The sequence below is a fragment of the Pinus tabuliformis genome, chromosome Q (genome assembly GCF_031772625.1).
Source record: "Pinus tabuliformis cultivar Carrire ecotype Pingquan chromosome Q, CPIR1, whole genome shotgun sequence".
In the NCBI taxonomy this organism is placed as follows: domain Eukaryota; kingdom Viridiplantae; phylum Streptophyta; class Pinopsida; order Pinales; family Pinaceae; genus Pinus; species Pinus tabuliformis.
This window is the reverse complement of record NC_142296.1, coordinates 904856974-904873244: the sequence shown is the minus strand read 5'-3', so window position 1 is coordinate 904873244 and position 16271 is coordinate 904856974. Positions and strand designations below refer to the sequence as shown.

General features: G+C 40.0%; 1 pseudogene; it reads right to left on the bottom strand.

The window, feature by feature from the left end:
- Window positions 1-1539: 1539 nt before the first annotated feature.
- LOC149222389 (sucrose synthase 2 pseudogene) lies at window positions 1540-1935 on the bottom strand (annotated as a pseudogene).
- Between the last annotated feature and the right edge of the window lie 14336 nt (window positions 1936-16271).

Here is a 16271-nt window from a genome sequence, read left to right as displayed (position 1 = left end):
TGTCCACAAGGGAAACTTGAAAATGTGTTGAAAGCAAAGCTAATCTATTGCCTAAAAATCGAACTACAAAATGACTATAAAATGACTAACTACTAGCTACAAATTGACTAACCACTAGCTACCAAAAATGACTAACTGAAATGAGGCCCTAAGCCCTCTTATTTATACAAATTGAGGACCCCAACAGTCCTCCTAAACTTTAGGGACTCGGCTGCCCAAAACTTGTAGTTAACAGCAGTCCTACTTGACTTGCTTGGCTGCCCTTGTGCTAATTGATTTGGTGGCCCTTGAACTCCGAACTGATGGTGGAGAATTCGAGGTAAGGGCCCATAAATGAAGGGAACACCTTCCTAAAAATACTCTCCACGAATTTGGCTGCCAAGTGCTCATTTCAACCATTGACTTTGTCTCCAAATTCACCAAAAAGGCTACACAAAGCACACATTAGACTTGTTGGCATAATGACTAACCCAATTCACTCTATTAGCATAAATATAATAAAAAACATGCAATAAACTAATGAGAATGGTGGATTAAGTCGAATTAGGAGGTTGAATGAGCCCAAATAATTATCCATTTTTGGGGCTCATCATCACCCCCTACTGAAAGTGTTGCTCATCCTCTGAGCAACCAATCTATCTCCTCATCTTTGATGGCCCTGGTGGCCTCCTTGTTATGCCAAGCTTCTGAAGTGATGTCCTCTTCTCTGTCATGAAACCATGCTTTTCTCTTTGCTTCTTTTCACTGCTTGTGCTTCTTTTCCTAGAGAATTCTCAACTTTGGTATGATTGTGCAAGTATATTCAATCTGATGGCGGAAATGGTGGTGAAAGGAGATGAAACCAATGGAGGATGGAAGAAAAGAGTGGTTGCATGCCTCCTCAATAGACTTCAAGCTTCAAATCCCTCTCCATAATTGATTCTGGCCTGCCCAAAGGCTTCTACAGGATGTTTCTGGTAAAAATACAAAACTTCCTGTAGAAAGTCCTGTAGCTTCCTGTAGAAGGTTGAACCATGACTAAATTGTGTCCGAACCCTGAAAAAAATGAGTGTTCATGGAGGGGATGGATGTGCTTAGGGTGGCCAGCATAGGTGCTGCCTCCCTAGCTAAAATCTCGGCCAATTTCTCCTTCTGCTGCCCTTTCCCCAAACTTCCTGTAGAAAGTCCTGTAGTGGCTGTTTTCTGTCTTCCTGTAGAAACAGTCTTCACTGTTTTGGCCTGCTTGGCTGAGGGTGCCTTCTCTTTTGATTTTGCTGTGGTTGCCTTGGGTGTGCCTTTACTTGTTTGGCCTTTTTCAGTCTTTTCTGCCTGGGTCTGCAATCTTTTTTCCGAGGTGTTTGTGCCATTGTTCCTCCCACAGTTTTAGGCTTAGCAATTTGGCCCATTTCTCCTTTTCCACTCTGTTTCTTCCTTCTTTTTCTTTCTTGCTCTTCCTCTTGCTTTCCTTGTGATGGTTTCACTGTGATGCTTTACCCTAGGTTTTCTTTCCCTTAGCTTCCTTACCCTTAGTTTTCTTCTCTGCCTCAATATCTTGCTTCCTCACGCTCTGTTTTGGCTTGCACTGATCAGAATGGGAATCGTGTATATGGTTTCCTCCCCAGAATGTGGAGGACAGTATCCCTCAAGTGTTTTTTTCTTTGCAAACCATTCAACCAGTCCTGTCATGTTTTTCACTCTATTGAGTCTTGCCATAGAAAAGATAATGGGCTTTTTATGGTCATTCAAAATACACATGTGTTCAGCTGTCTGTTCGGGATTGAACAAGAGTTTTTCAATTGAACCATGTAAAGCAGTAAGATGATGTTGCTTCCCTGTATAAGGGAAACAACTCTTCATGTCTGCTCCAGGAGAAACAATGTTGAACTTGGGATCAAAAACATCAATTCCATGAACCACACGATAAAGACCAACAAGGGTGAAAGCAGTTCCTGTCATACTGGCCAATAGTATCCTTGCTCCCAACAATCTCTTGATATGTGCTAGTGATAATAAAATCTGTATGATTCATTGCAATTAGATCTGCAGTAAACTGGCAAGAGAAATGGTATTTTTCTTCATATTTTTCAGTATATGTCTGAATCTAAATATTTGGTCTTCTCCAAAGCATGGGCTATGTTGCACTGAAGACAATTCTAGGCAGCAATAAGAAAACGGCTTTTGAATTCATAGACAGACTTGCATTCACATTTTTCCTACCCCCTCAACACATCGAATTCACCACCTTTTGAATTATTTGCATGGGAAAGTTCTGTTCAGGCCTACCTCACTGAGAATTTCCACCCTCGATGTGAACAGTCCAAGCTTCATTGTATGTTGGGTCTCCTGTAGCGCAGCTTCCTGTAGAAACGCCTGTAGAGTGCCCCTGCGCCTCTGAACGATCTTGGTATGCGGGAGAATTTTGAACAAGCCGAAAAACTTGGCGAAGGACGTCAGTTTAACAGAATTCAGAGGCAGAGGATTCAGCCAAAGAGGTTTGCAAGTGTAAATGAACAACAGTTAACGTGAGTCTTCAGCCGAGCATTCCTTTAATTACTGCGTGATTTGTGGTGAGGTGGCAAAAACGTGTGCTGTCTTCATTTGAACTACAGTGATGTTATAAACTGTATGTTCTCCTCTATCTGTTAATTATTTGACGTCCTGTGCACTGGAGTTCAACAGATCTACCACTAACTGTGTTTTTCAAATTTCTCATGAATGACCATACACGTATGCTGCGTGATTTTTCCTTGAGCGCTAGAGAACTGGATGTCAAGTTAACCTTGCTATATTCGTGGCTTAATTTCACCATTCCATTCGTTCATGCATTTCTTTAATTAGATTCATGCAATAGAGGAACAGGTTTTAGTCACGTACCTGAAGTCAAATGGCTGCTGTGAAGTGCTTTTTGCTGCTGCATGCTCATATTCTGCTGCTGCATGCCTGGATCCTTTGGTTGCATGAGGGCTTGGCTGATGATTTTTGGTTGTTTTTCCTTGTGCAGGTGTCCTCTGACCAGATCTAAGCTGCAGGCATTTGTTTCCACGTTCAAATCTGCACCTTCAAGTTGTTGCTGCTGAATTTTCACCGGACCAGAACTTGTTTTCACCATTGCTCCCAAACGGTAAACCGGATTGATCTGAAAATTTCCGAGCATGTTCCTATCATCATGATGCACCTCCCATAGCAAAATCGTGATCAATGGATGCACAGATTTCGAGAAAAATGGAAAATGGCTGAAGATTTCAGAGATCAATTTCTCGGAAACCGTGCATCGGAATTGGCTGAAACTGCTTGGGTAGGTTACTATCACCCATATGCATCTCCCCATGAAATAGTTTTCGAAACGGATGCACGAATATGGAGAAAATTCAAAAATGGCTGATGGTGATGGAGGCTAATTTCTTGGAAACCGTGCACCGGAATTGGCTGAAACTGCTCAAGCATGTTTCCATCACCCCTGTATGATTCTCTGTAAAACGGTTTTTCAAATGGATGCATGGTTTTCAAGTTAAGGCAAAAACAAATTCTGTTCTAGGTATTTTTGCTTCAAGGCATTTTGCAATTTTGTTGCATGGTATGAAAAATGAACTTGCGCTGTGATGCAGGTATGGAGATGATGGAGGAGGAGTTTGAAGAATGCAGGAGGACTTCTGAACCCTTGAGGAAGCTACCATCTTCGCCAAACCACCTTTTTGAAATCAATTTCTAGCTTCCTACAATTTCTACAGGAACTTCTTGTAGAAGCACAATGAAGAAGCACAACGAGGTGGAAAAGATGATGGAAAAGGGTGAGGAATGGGAACATGGATGCTTGCAGGCATAACCAATGGATTCCAAGCTTTAGATCCCCTTCCAAAATCGAATCTAGCTCGCTTGAAGGTTCTACAGGATGTTTCCTATAGAAATATAGAACTTCCTCTAGAAGGCACAAAAACTCCTTTGTCTTTGTTTTGAGTGATCCTCCTGACCTGCAATGTCATTGCTGCAACATGAAATTATTCAATGGAAATTAGATTTATTTTTCTTTTTCTTTTTCTCTTTTTTTTTTTGAAAAACAACTAGGGTGCCTCATGGAGGTTTTCACCCTAATTGCCTGCCCTGGGCACCTCCAAGGGAGGTTTTCACCCAGAGATCTTATTCTCTTTTCTCTTTTTTCCCAACCCATTGACCGCCTCATGGAGGTTTTCAATCAATGAGCCAATCTAAGGCGCCTCCGAGGAGGTTTTCACCTTAGATTTTTATTCTCTTCTTATTTTCATTTTTTTTTCTCTTTTTTTCTTTTTTCTTTTTTTTCTACCCTACCCTACTTGAAAAACAAAATCATTCTCAAGTATAAGAATACTTCCAATGGAGCCATGTGCACATCGAGATTAGAGACAAAATGATGTGAAGGCTCGAAATGCATGCTTTGACAGGTATCCGAATTTCAGAGACCAAATGATCTGACTTTGAAGGGATCAAACATAGCTGAGGAAAAGAGTACTGCTGCAACTTAGTGACTGTCTGGAACCATGTCTCAATATAGCTTTGATATCCTTGGTCCTTTTGCTGATCTGGATCATTATTCATGTCACCTTCTATCATGACCTTCTCATCTTCCTCTTTTTGCTGATCTTTCTCTTGAGTACATGGAGGATTTGATGGTAACCATGAGGGAACTCTCTCGATCTCTAATTCTGATCTCTTCTCTTCATCAAGTGCAGCCCATGGTTCTTTGATCTCCTCTTTTGAATCTTCTTTTGCCGGATGTGGTCCTTCAATGCTTTCAATATAGTCTCCGCTTTGCAACACTCTTCCTGAGCTATGGTGAAGATCGTTGAGCTCAAGAGGAGTCATTTGGACATGTTGTGCCTCAGCATTGTAATGGAGTTGAGCTACTCCAATGTGTGGATTTGGAAATGGTGGTATGGGTAGCTGAGTGGGGGTGTATATTTGAGATGGATGTGGATGGGGTTGGGGTTGGGTAGGCATTTGGGGTTGCCTTGGTGGAGCAGGAGGCGATGGTTGTGGATGAGCAGGTGGTGGAGGAAAAGAAGTGGGAGGAGAGTTGTATTGGGGCCTCCACCCCTGATGAGGTGCATTCCACTGAGGCTGTGGCTGAGCATAAGAGTGAAACGAATGAGCAGCTGGTTGGGCATAATATGGATCTATGAAGGAACAAGGAGGAGATGTGAACTAGGAAGGATGGGCAGGGGGACCCCAAGAAGGCATGAAAGTGGCTTGATAGGGGTCATAATAGGTCTCGGATGTCCCTTGCAGTTCTTGCTGATAAGATCTAGGTTCATGTGGCCTCCTTTGGTTCATATAATAGAGTGATTCAGTGGCTCCTTTGGCTCTTTGATATGCAGCTTTGATTCTGGGTAAGGAAGGGCACTGATCTGTAGGATGACATTCTTCACATACAAAACACACTTCTATGGAATACAATGGACATTCGTTCCTAGGATGCTTTCTAGTGCACCTAGGACAAAAAATGGCCAAAGCCCTCTTGGCTTCTTCTTGCTTCTTTTGGATCCGCAAGGTATCCAGTTGCATGGCAAGAAACTGCCTCATATCACTCTTGAAATCTTTGATCTGATTTTCAAATTCATCTTTGGACAAGGTGCTACTCCCAACATTTCTGCTTGTAGCCATTCGCTCCAGAGGAATGTTTTCTTCTTCTTCTCCCCTAGAGGTTCTTTAAAGATGCCTTGATGTCCACCTAGGGCTTCTTCTTAATCACAACCATCGAAGAAGAGAGAAGGTTGGCTGTGTGAAGCAGTGGGGGGTGTTGTGCAAATATTTTTCTAAATTATCTCTACTCCTACAAGGCATGAAAGGAAATCTTTTTGGTTGTTTTTTCTTTTTTCTACTTGTACCTGCAAAAACTAAAATAGATTGAACTGCAACTAACTATCTTGCTGAAATGAAAATGTGGAATTGAAATGAAATCAGACTAATCTATTTTGCTCAAATGAAATTGCAGGAATGAAATGCTAGGCTACGCTTGCAGAAATGAAATTGCGGAATTGAAATGCTAATCTATGAAAGCGAGAAATGCTAATCTATGAAAGCGGGAAATACTAATCTACTTTTGCAGAAACGAAATTGCATAATGGAAATGAAATAAAATACTTAGCAGAAGGTTGTAGTAGAAAATAGAAGAAAAGCGGCAATCACCAATACTCTGACGCTTCCCCGGCAACGGTGCCAAAAAGATGGTGGGCCCCAGTATTGCAGCAATAATGCTACAACTCCTGGAAATCCCTTCTTTAATTTTATCAACCCGGTAGTTCGTAACAAACTTGGAAGCGACGGTGCTGTATGCACAAGTACTAGCTCTTGCCGCAGCTGTCACTTGGTCAGCTGGCACAAGTCCGCTAGGGGCTTAAGCCAACTTCTATGAGCTCTTAGAAGAAGCTTTTTTACTAAAGGATGAAAGCTAACTCAAAAGAAGCTAACCTACTTGCGGAAAGAAACTAAAAGCCAAAAAGAAACGCAAACCCTAGCCAACCCTAATTCTACCAGCTAGTCTTACTGACGCAAAGGAGAGAATGCAAACTACGAAAAGAGATGCCATTACTTCTATGAAGGTAAAATACATGTGTCTACACTGCCTCTAGCTGAAGAAAACATCTTTTTGTATTTTTGACTAAGTTATTAGAATTATCATGCATGTGCTTTTAACTGGCTTTTCACTGTGCAGGGGTGGATCAAGGAGGAGAAATGCTTGGAAAAGGTTGGGATGGTACAGAGAGGGTCTAAGGAGTCCCCAACACCCTTCCAAAGAGTTTCACAGAGTTTGGATATCAAGAAACCTCATTCGTGAGCTTCTACAGGAAGTCTGCAGGGGTTCTACAGGATGTTCTAGGATTTCTACAGGATGTTCTGTAATTTTTCTACAGGATGTTCAGAAATGGGGTTTTGAAGCATGGATGGAGGAAAAAATGTGGAGGAATGAGTATGGAGGTGAAATATGGGTGTAGGGGAGTTCAAGACTTGGAGGATGGAGTTGAGGAGAAGGTGTAGATGGCTGGACTTGTTCCAAGAAGGCTGGAATAATGCTGCACAAAAGGTAGGGTTATGAGGGCAATGTGGCAATGTGAGGCAAGAAACCAAGTTAGGAGATGGAGAAGATGGGTTTGAGGGAGTCTGGGCAGATAGAGAAGTGGTATAGGTGCTCTGCAATTTGTGTTTCCAACTGAACCAACAAGGACATGCAAGAAAACAAAGATCTAGTTATGCTACCCTTAATATGATTTGGCTAACAACAACGAGATTGGACAACAGCTTTATCTACAAGGAAACCATGTATATTAACTATGCAATGAAGTATTCAAAGATCTGAACATGTAACCAACTTCTGCAAATGAAAACCAAACACTAATGATTGCATGGCAAAGCAAAGTCAGTGTTTTTGTGGGCAGCAAAGTCATCCTAGTCACAGCTCCCAATCCCACTAAGGGAGAGGTGAAACCATAGATGTTTGTTGGCCCTTTTCTTGAAGCTTTTTCTGTTAACAACCTATCAACTCAATCTGAGCATGAAAAGCTATTTTACTCATCAAAAAACAAACTAAATAACAAAACAAGGTTTAGATCTAAATAGCAGATTTTATTCTAAGAATGCAGCAAAAACACATAAAGATAATCAAAGGAGGTATTGGGCGCTTGAGATGGGCCCAACCCGAAGAGCTATAGCCTCCTAAGAGTGATTTAGAGCTGGTGCAAAGCTGGATTCATCTTTATTGAGCAAGAAAAGAAGAGTTACATCAAAATTGTCCACAAGGGAAACTTGAAAATGTGCTGAAAGCAAAGCTAATATATTGCCTAAAAATCGAACTGCAAAATGACTATAAAATGACTAACTACTAGCTACAAATTGACTAACCACTAGCTACCCAAAATGACTAACTGAAATGAGGCCCTAAGCCCTCTTATTTATACAAATTGAGGACCCCGACAGTCCTCCTAAACTTTAGGGACTCGGCTGCCCAAAACTTGTAGTTAACAGCAGTCCTACTTGACTTGCTTGGCTGCCCTTATGCTAATTGATTTGGTGGCCCTTGAACTCCGAGCTGATGGTGGAGAATTCGAGGTAAGGGCCCATAAATGAAGGGAACACCTTCTTAAAAATACTCTCCACGAATTTGGCTGCCAAGTGCTCATTTCAACCATTGACTTTGTCTCCAAATTCACCAAAAAGGCTACACAAAGCACACATTAGACTTGTTGGAATAATGACTAACCCAATTCACTCTATTAGCATAAATATAATAAAAAACATGCAATAAACTAATGAGAATGGTGGATTAAGTCGAATTAGGAGGTTGAATGAGCCCAAATAATTATCCATTTTTCGGGCTCATCAATGGTTATGAGGATTTATGATGTTTTAGAACCAAGTTTGTATTGAGATAGCCAACTCATCAAATATTTTTCATAGACTAGAGTTTAATTTCAATGTTAATTTTTACTAGATTAGATTAGGAGCTAGATCCTAGCATATATTGTGCATTACACTTCATAAGCTTACCAACCTGGAATGATAAATTAAATGTAACAAAATTCTAATACAATTGAATTAACTGAATTACCTAACTTGGTGGATGAGAAAAGGTAAGAGGTAAGAACCTGCACATCACCACATGGAGGTTTCTCCAAAGCCTTGATTGTTCCTTTCATGTGAGTGTATTTTCTTTATTTATGAACTAATTTGTGCCAATAAATAACTTGGTGATAGCTAGGTCTCAGTAGCATGAAGAGTTCAAAGTGTGGTTTTCTGTAATTTTGCAATTGATTTCATTTTATTTGTTTCAATGGATTAAAATTCAATTATTTTTAAGGTGTTATAAGAACCCTCCATCTACTAATCCAAGTGCTAGACAATGATTATCAACCAAAAATTCAAGCATGTTCGAGAATTTGTTGACTAAAGAAGATTTCTACTCCAAGAAATCTCTCAAATCCTAGTAGCATTGGAAACATCTATGCATCCTAGGAGGAGCAAAACCTGAACACCATCAGGAGCATAACACTCCAGGAAGCAATACAAGGAAAAAAATTTCATGAACAACATTCAAAAGAAGATCTAGAGGAGACCGAAGAATCATGGATCACATCTGATGGAGAGCAGACATTAGAACCTGAGATCAAGGAGTCCTTGGCATGCCTATCATCAAATATTTTATGCATATAAGAGATCAACCATCCAATAATAAAATATCTAAATGACATTGAAAAAGAGGACATACAGAGTGATCCAAATGAATAAGAAAACCAAGGGCATCACAACTATATGGAAATTTGGTTCAAGACAATCATTACGCTGGAGCGCCACTCTCTTCTTCAACAATTCTTGACATCATCTCAATCAAAGTAGTTGGTTTCTCATGTTTTGGTATATATCAAGGCATATATTCTCAACTTGAACATGACCATATTTGTTATCTTGTTACACACATGGCTTCACTGGAAATATTCCTACACTTGAGAAAAGGTTTTCTTTCTTCAAGTAGGGTAGGATATTGTAATGAATAAGTAGAAAGAATAGTACACGGAAAAAAGGTCTTGCTGTGAAAACCAGTTTACTAGTGCATTTGGACTTGAGATTTGCTTGAAAATCAGGCAACTAGCAAGCAAAGTTCAAAATAAGTCTTGTAAATTCATGTTGGTTTTAGTATTTTATTATGGTTCTTCAAATCACTTTTGGTTCTATGATTGAGTTGGTTAATGTGGGATTCCTTAAGGCCCACCTTCCAACAGATATTGTCCCATTGACTTCAACACCTTATCTGGGACCAAGATCAAAGTTTCTTTTGAGTGCCTTGGAGTCTGCATACATCAATGGCAGATTTCCTTACTGAAAACAAGGGAATAACTAAATGTCTCTTGATTATCATATCCTGCAAGTGACTTGATTTAAACTCATTCATTCGTACCTATTGGCAAAATGCACTCATGTACCTTGACACTCATTTACATTATCGATGAGTTGTCTCACATTGGTTAACGATTGTCATTAGTGATTGGTAATATAATGATTTATTTTCATGCTTGACTTTGGAAAACTCATTCGCATGGTAAGAATTGTACCATGGATTCTGGTTTTGATGAAGACTATATGGTTTAATGGAATTAACAGTGGATTGCAGCCTTTTCAAAAAAAATGTAGCAACAAACATGCCAAATTTTGCTCAAATTCTTCAAAATTAGAAGTACAACAATAAAAGTCTAATTAACAATTCTTCCATCAACTCTAGCCATAGTGATGAAACTTCTAAATTTGTGATAATAGCAACCCCAAATTGAATGAGGCCATTTCTAGTCCAATTTTCTTCACCAATAGTCTTCACCTGTGGAGATTCAACCCCTTTTAGTGATTTGTTTAATCCAAACAAAATCAATAAAGGCTCAAATGACTGTTATTATAAGCCATTAAAGTCAAATTCTAGAACAATTTAGAGGATTCAAGATAATCCAAAGTCAAGAATCTTCAAGCACTGGTCCAAGACTTCATGGAGATAAAACTTGATCATGTCAAAATTTTACCAAATTAATAGCACAATAGTACAATCCAAATCTACAATCCTTCTACTCAAACATGATGTAACATTCAAATTTGGACAACAAGCTAGAGGTAGTGAAGGATATTGTGCCTTGTTGATGAAGGAATGCCACTTTGTAATGATGGGTACTCTATTGATAAAAGCAACAATTTGAAGCAACACTTTAAATATTCATCAATATGTCAAGTATCAGCAAAAGAAAGCAATTAGAATTGATTTTCCAGTATCATGCATTATCCTAAGTGTGGGGGAGACAAAGCATTGAGTTATTCGTATCCTTCTATGGTTCTAGATGTAGATTCATAGATCTCTTTAGAAAGTCATCAACATACTCTTTTTCCCCCAAGCATCCAACCACTCGGTACTCATCTTATGCTCATCAATTTCATATCATCATGACAGTAGAGAGGTAAATGGGAACAATAGATGAAATATTGTAAACTACAGGAAAAGTGTCTATCAACCCAACATTATCATGCTACTCTCCATCTTGGGATTGAGCTATAAAATTCTCCCACCAAACTGTGTCATAATAGTGCATTAACCGCCCAACAACTTCTATGATTATCTTCAAGGTAACTCTATAAATTGAATTTAGGATGGATCTTCCTTCCCAATACTTCCATGCGACAACAAAAACAATCACATCGATGACCTCCCATAGATTAATCAATTTCCCCATCAAACTTGATTGTATGATATTACTTATAGAATGCCATTTGGGGGTTGTTCTGCCACCCTTTCTTAAATTCCTAGCACACATTTCAGAAAATGGAGGCAAGCTCCCCATGCAAACACCCACCGTGAGCAATTTTAACTCTTTTATGTTGTTTTTGCTAAAATTATAATTTTAGATTCAAATAAACTTGTTATTTTTAATGAAAAATTGATTTAGCACATTTAAATATCTTTAATAGAATTACATTGTATAATGTTGATATTTAGCTTATGCAATTTTACCAATTCAAAATTATTCTTTAAACTTCAAGTTAAAAATTATAGTTCCCTTGATCCAGGTCTGGGTGTGAAGAAGGACCCTTCCAAGACCTTTTACTTTTGTGATGTGTTAAAATTACTTTTAAAGGAACATTAATGAATACGTCTACATGTTGTAAAGAAGAGAAACGTAACAATCATCAGCACATGAAAACATAAGCCATTGATAATGGAGTTCATCCAGGAGGGACTACATCTCTGGGCCCCGGTGTCAAGATGGTGTAGGCCGCTGCATTATGTGTTGTCAATAAAGATGATGTACACAAGAGATGATGTCTCAATCATACAAGGAAGAATGCCCTCATGCAGGAGTGGCTCTAAGAGATGTTCCACAACTAGAACTCTCAATCAAAAGACTCCTATCAGTATGACACAAAACATGCATGGTGCGCATCCCGCCAACATGGCACAAAAGGGATGTCAAAGCAAAACACATGCATGACGACAACAAGAGTATCCCAACAACATACAACAAGGGATCTCAAAGCATAACATGATAAGTTATGACAGAAAGTACATCACATAAAAGATTCCACATCAAATCAAGCAAGGAATCATGACAACATGTAATAAACAAGATCCTGCATCAACATCAATCATGGATCTGTACAACATAATGCAGAAAGAAGAAGTACATGAACACATCATATACCTCACAACCAAGGGCCATCTGAAGAAGTGGATGTCTCACTACTGAAACTGCTTGGACCATTTCTCTCAAGGCATTGATCTCATGAAGATGGCTGCTCGCACATGAATGTGGACATCTGCACTGGCACTTGGAAAAGTTACGAGAAGAAGAAATGATAGAATAAGAAATCTTAAGCCACCGTCAGCTTTGTGGCGTCGAGTAGTGCTGAATCGACTGTCCAAAATCCGAATTCTGAGAAGTTAAGAATTTTGGGCTCAAGGAATCTTTTAGATTCCCTGGGGATTCCTCAAAGATTTTGTCCCATGTATGGACTGTAAATCTACAACTCAGATGGCGAATCTGATCTCTCCATTGCGATCCCTGCGGAAAACCATGAAAAACAAGTATAAACTTGACTATATTCTGAAATGTCAAAATTTTACCTCGGGAAAATTTCATGGCTCATGGTTCCGCTCCCTGTTTTTTCTAAAATCATGGTTCCACGTGCATTCTGGAAATGACTGGAAAATGCAGACCTCTGATGAAGAAACGAACAACACCATTATGTTCATGGTGATGAGAGGTGTAAAAACCATTTAAAACTTGTCAAATTCTGACAAAGTGATAATTTTGCCCCCCTGCAAAATTCATGGTTCCTGCATTAAAATATTAATTAATTCACTGCCTTGAAATCTGTGCCTGCATTCTGCCTCGAAATTCATGCCTCCCTCTCTCTCTGTCTGGAACTGTGTGCAGAGGTGAAAATTTCAGTTTATATAAAACTCATCGGTGGATTTACCAATGTTAGGTGGTTGGCGTGTTGGTTAAAAGCGGCAAATACTTAAAGAGAGGTCGAGGGATCAAATCCTGCCTCTCCCATATATAAACCTTTTATTAACCAAAAACCCCGGAAACCCCGCACTGTTGCATTAATATCGGCAATTGGCAGTTGCAATGGGCGCTGGCACATGTATCGGCATTCGATATAGGGTTTCGCCGATATCCATATCGGCGATCGCATTCATCGGTGGTGAGATCTGCATATATATCGACGCTTCATCCGGGTTTTCACCGATATTGTTATCAATGATATAATCGGCGACATATTTTTCGGGTCGGGGCAATATCTATTGTGCGATATATATATATGGTTTCAGGGTGTGGGCCAGGTCCACCGCCGCTAGCCTGTGCCCGCCCCTTAATACAGAGTTTTGTTATAATATATGGATATATGGTCGGTATATGCGGGAAATGTGGAGGAGGGTTTGGCAGGGGTTATTGCCGTCGATCCCGATCCCATATAGAGATGCGATTGTGATTTTAAAGGGTTCGGCGGGGTTTGTTGCCCCCGATCCCGCAACCAAGTGTTCGCTGTTTTAATGTGTTATATAATTATTTTAATAACTATATTAAAACATATTTTGTTGATGGTGATTTATTACCCATTTAAAAATGATTTTGTCTCTTATGCAGTTTTAGGAGACAAATGAGAGAATGCCAAGTGTCAATGGCTGATGGGCTGCCATGTGGGTCCCACCTGCTTACTGGGATGCCATGTGGCATGCTGTGGGCCCCACTTTTCCCCTGTCATGTCAAACTTTGAAGAGCTCTATCTTTCGCATACGAGCTCGGTTTGACGAGCCATTTGCACCACCATGATCAGGACGACAAGGTCTTCGATCTGGTCCTAGTTCGAGCACAATCCAAACACTTTGATTTTTTAGCCATCTTTGTCCTGTGTCTCTCTAGAGCCACCCGGATTAATCCTCCCCACTGAGGAGCTTTTGGTCCTCCAAAAGCATCGAAAATAATCTGCATCTTTCTCTATACCCTGTATGCATCATAAATGTCCTTAAAAGGTCTTGCTTCCATCTCCTTCACCTTTGTTATTTGGAGCCTTAAGTGACAAGCCGACACCTGCTACTTCTGCAACCTGTAGTACATTGTTTGCAATTACATGCTTGAATGATAAGACCAACCAAAGACCCAAACGTCCCATACTTGCCACGAGTTTATGACACATACTCGATGGTCAAGTTTACAACAAGATGGACGTAACACCCCAGCTATGACAACAAGGCCAACTCATCATGGTTGCTTCAAAAACTGATGGTAAGCACATCATCACTACAACAAATGATTTACATTCACAAGGCCAAACACTATTGTTTTGACAAGTGACAGAAACATAACATCACTTTCAGAGTTTTAACATGCAACTCAAAATACGACTCCAAACATCATTGTTGCTGACCAAGTGATGGAAACACATCATCACTTTTACATTTTAAAATGCAACAAATTATTTACAAAAGAATGAGCATGAAACAACAACATGTCTAGAAACCATTTCTCATTAATCAATGTGAATGGGTCACCTCCTTGAGGCGGTTTTTCTTATCGAACAACTGCTCTTCCCGGTTCATGCACCGACGCTTTGTCTTTAAGGCACTGCTCTGGATGTAGCTTCTAGCAAGTGGCCTTTTGATGGCCATTTCTATCGCAATGACTGTAGTAGGTTTTCTTCCTCCATATCTGCTTAACCTGTTTCTTTTCATGCTATCGAGAGGGTTTTTCACGCCTCATGAGTGCTGCCATTCTTTTCCAACACTTAGAAAAGGTATGGTTAGTTAAACCACAAAAAGTACATTTTTCCCGATGCCTTAGTCTTTGTTCATTATTAACAACATGATCAAAATGAACATTCGAAGATCGAAAGTGATTATACCTTCCTTTGCTATCTTTGATGTCAGTATGGCGATGAGAGCTTGCCTCAGCTCTCTCCCTGCAATGGAAACTACCATGGGATGATGGGGATGTTTTCCCATCATTCTCTTTCCTCGACGATGTCTTAGACGAATCTGACACCTTTGAGCACTCTCCTTTAGTGTATCTCGAGCCTACAAATCGATGCTCATGCACAACCTCCAAAGGTTGAGTGATGCCTTGGTTGTTAGCACCAAGCTCTTTCCCCTCGTGCCTTGTCTTTGTAAGGAGCCTCATATTTGTCCCTGTAATTGGGATCTCCAAATCTCCAACAGACATCATACTATCAGAAGATGAAATTGAAAGGAAATCAACATCTTTTACCTTCTCTTTCGATTTGGAAAGAACTGATGAGGGCTGCTCATCATTTGTTGTTGGTGGATCGCATTCCCCAACTTCTTTCCTGACATACCCAAGTCCTACCTGACGAGGTAATTCCTCTACTTTGATGGGATTGACAATGCCTTGGCCATTAACGCCCAAGCCTTTTCCTTCATATCCCATTCTCTTCAGCAGTTTGGAGCCAATTCCTGTGGTATGATTTTCAAACACAGCAAAATCATCATCAGGAAACATACATGATGATGGAGAACTAATTTTTACCTTACATGGGTCTCGCTGCAGCTTTTCCAAGGCCTCGTCCTTTGCTTGCATCTATAGTAGAAAGCTTTGTTTCTCCTCCTTCTCTTCATGTAGATGCATCTACAATTCATCATTCTCTGTTTGAAGATTATGTTTGTTTTGCTTCAGTTCTTTCATGGCCTCTTCTGTGGCTTTCAACTGAAGTTGTAATCGCTCCTTTTCCTCTGTTTTTTCTATAGAGTTTCATACACAATTTCCACTTTCTTGGAAATGTTAAGCATGGTCTCATACATTGCTCTTTCATCCTCTGTCATTGTTCACACTGCAATTCACATCAACGTAAAGACCGCTCTGATACCACTTGATCCAGGTCCGGGTGTGAAGAAGGACCCTTCCAAGACCTTTTACTTTCGTGATGTGTTAAAATTGCTTTTAAAGGAACATTAATGAATACATCTGCATGCTGTAAAGAAGAGGAACATAACAATCAACACATGAAAACATAAGCCGTTGATAACGGAGTTCGTCCAAGAGGGACTACGTCTCCGGGCCCCGGTGTCAAGATGGTGTAGGCCGCTACATTATGTGTTGTCAATAAAGATGGTGTACACAAGAGATGATGTCTCGATCATACAAGGAAGAATTCCCTCACACAGGAGTGGCTCTAAGAGATGTTCCACAACTAGAACTCTCAATCAAAAGACTCCTATCAGTATGACACAAAACATGCATGGTGCGCATCCCGCCAACATGGCACAAAAGGGATGTCAA